Source organism: Macrosteles quadrilineatus, unplaced genomic scaffold (assembly GCF_028750875.1).
Source record: "Macrosteles quadrilineatus isolate MER2022 unplaced genomic scaffold, UCM_ALF_1.0 Scaffold_4__1_contigs__length_99947679, whole genome shotgun sequence".
In the NCBI taxonomy this organism is placed as follows: Eukaryota; Metazoa; Arthropoda; class Insecta; order Hemiptera; family Cicadellidae; genus Macrosteles; species Macrosteles quadrilineatus.
The window spans coordinates 25,994,813-25,997,867 of record NW_026542597.1 but is presented as its reverse complement, the minus strand read 5'-3'; the positions used below and the strand labels follow the sequence as shown (position 1 = coordinate 25,997,867).

Sequence of the window (3,055 nt, the reverse complement as noted above, 5' to 3'; positions counted from 1 at the left end):
AATTTAGTACATTGAAGCGTTATTATGCGCCTAATTGTTACAGAGAAAATTAAAAAAAATTGTAATTTTGAAATTCCCATGTTATTCTTATGGAGAATAAGTCAACTGTTGTTGTTTGCTTGTTTATGAACATATTTTGATAACATTTGGAAAATACATCAATTTCTTACTAAACCACAGTACCTTTTAATATTTTACATTAAAAAACACTTTTTTACCCTCCCTGTTGCAGCAAACCTAAGTACTCATTAAACTAATTCTGTTTAAATTGGGAATAAATGTGATATTTTTAAGGAGACATTTTAGTTTAAATCCAATCAGGCAAATTGAAATTCGCTAAGTCTGCAGGTTTGCTGCGGCGGGGGTATTTCTAATATCTACTGTTCTTATAACGCTTGCAGTTCGTTCTAGCCTTAAAATATTCAGTAATGTAAGGGCTTCTATTTAAGCTCTTAAACATTAAAATCAGACGAGTTAAAGACCAGCTACGAACCTCAGAACAATATTAAATTTAACTTTTTAGAAATATATTTTTATTAAAAGATTTATAACTCGGATTGTTAATACGTCACCACGTTCTTTCTGGTCTTAAATTACTTTGTAAATGTTTTCTTTCATATTATTAATCACTAAATAAAATCTGACAAATTTAAAATGAGTCATGAATCTTCATTTAACAGTGAATTATTTCTTTTTCGAAATTTGTCGTTAGTTAAGTACATATATCCCAAACCCTAATAACACCCAAAAAGTAATTCATAGCTAAAATAAAAGTCAATAATATTACGAATCATTAAAGACTATAAAGAGCTTTGGGAGTTATTTAGAATTGGGGATATACGTCTTTAACTAAAGAAAAATTTCGAAATAAATACATTTTAATATTAAATTAAGATCCATGACTCATTTTAAAATTGTCATATTTTGTTTAATGATTAATTAAATCAAAGCCAAACATTTACTGAGTAATTTGAGACCACAAAAAACTTGGTAACGTATTAACAACCCAAATTATAAATATTTTAATAACAATTTATTTCTTAAAAGTTAAATTTAATATTGTTCTGAGGTTCGTGGCTGGTCTTTAACTCGTCTGATTTTAATGCTCAAGATCTCAAATGAAAGGCCTTACATTACTGAATATTTTAGGACTAGAACGATTTCAAGCGTAAAAAAAAAAACTGAAGATATAAGAAAAATAATTAAAAAAAATATCAAACTACGAAACGTCTATAAGAAATGTATGGGGGAGAGTTTTAGTTTGAATATATCTTCTACAGTAAATGAAAAAAAGATATTTAAAAAGGGATTTCGGTGTTGAAATCAGTGTATAAATGTAGTTTGTAATGATGTGTCACAACACTATCATTACATTGAAAAAAGTATCTATGTCCAATATGGCGGATCCAAGATGGCGGCTAAAAACGTGTTTCCAATCAAAATGAAGTACTAATCACCCAATAAATACAGGCGTTGGTTCTAAGTCAATATCTCGAAAAATGTGCATAACAAATCCATGTGAAATGTTTTTTTTTTATTTGTCCAATGTTGGGAAAAGCCGCCATTTTAAATTGTGATTTTAGTGGTTTTCTCGTGCACCGATTTTTGGCAACTTTTAGTATGTCATTTTGCAAACCCAACACTACAAAATAAAAACATAAAACGTTTTCTTGCAATTTTTTTAACGATCCCTGTGTAAGTTTTTTAATTTGCTTGGACTATAAACAATATATGCAGTCATTAGGTGAAATTGCTGATAGTTATCTAAAGCAATCAGCTGTTTTAATTGTTGGACCAATCACATTACAGGATTTCAACACAGATAGAACGAGATTGGGAAACACGGCTGAGTTTCTCAGAGCCCGGATAGCTCAGTCGGTAGAGCATTAGGCTTTTAACCTAAGGGTCCAGGGTTCAAGTCCCTGTTCGGGCGAATACTTTTGATCCGTGAAATATTAAAAGGTTTTGGGGCCCTTCTTTCCACTGGTACTAATCCATCCTGATTCAGCCTCATGCAACTTTAACCTAAGTATAAATCTCATAATATTTCCCAGGAATACCTCTTTGTCTTCAACTATGGTTATTATTGAACCTTTTAACTTAACTAGCAACATTTATTTTTCGACAAGGTACTTTTTCAATTTCTAAGGTCTATTAGTCTGTGGAAGAAATACATTTCTGTACAATTATCTCCATACTTATTTAACATTAGATTTAAATGTCAGTTACTCACTACAAACTTTAAACTATACAGTACTTGTTTTTTCTAAAATAAAACAATTTAATTTCTAATTAAGTTCAAAACTTTACAAAACCCAAACCGTAAACACCAATGATTCAGAGCAGTGGAAATACGCGGGAAACGAGAAAAACAAATACCTCCGAATCAATTTCGAGCCGTGAGACATTGGCAGTATCGCCAAACAAGACGACAGCACGACAGCAGTAGCATTTATCAGCTACCCCTGCTTGTTTGCTGGGCAGGTGACGGGAGGGGGAGGGGGAGGCTACTTCTTCCCTGGCTTGTTGACTCTCTCCCGCCCATTCAACACGATCTCCCGCCAAAAGCGAGAGATAAACAACGCTTATGTGATCACCCCTTTCATTAGCCTGCGGTGGAGTGTTTTTATTCTGTTGACAAACGGGTTTCCGCTTTATCAACAGTAAGTGGGGTGTAGAGAGTTTATTAGACTTTGGCAAGTTGTAGTTGTCTGTAAATCATGTTCTTGTAAAATTTGGTAGTTGTATACACAAGTAATGGTGTATAAGGGGATTTCACACGGATTACAAAATGGGCCCACACCCAAATGTCTGTAAATCACGTTCTTGAAAAATTGGGTAGTTGTATACAAAATTAATGGTGTATAAGGGGATTTCACGCGGATTACAAAATGGGCCCACACCCAAATGTCTGTAAATCACGTTCTTGTAAAATTGGGTAGTTGTATACACAAGTAATGGTGTATAAGGGGATTTCACGCTGATTTCAAAATGGGTCCACACCGAATAAATTATTATTACTCGGGGTAGCGGATTTCTACCCCCGGATATTTAC

At 33.1% G+C, this 3,055-nt stretch overlaps 1 non-coding gene across 1 annotated transcript; it reads left to right on the top strand.

The window, feature by feature from the left end:
• The first annotated feature begins 1,860 nt into the window (after positions 1–1,860).
• Trnak-uuu (transfer RNA lysine (anticodon UUU)) lies at positions 1,861–1,933 on the top strand. Its single transcript has one exon. It is a non-coding gene; the product is annotated as a tRNA-Lys (tRNA).
• The last annotated feature ends 1,122 nt before the right edge of the window (positions 1,934–3,055 follow it).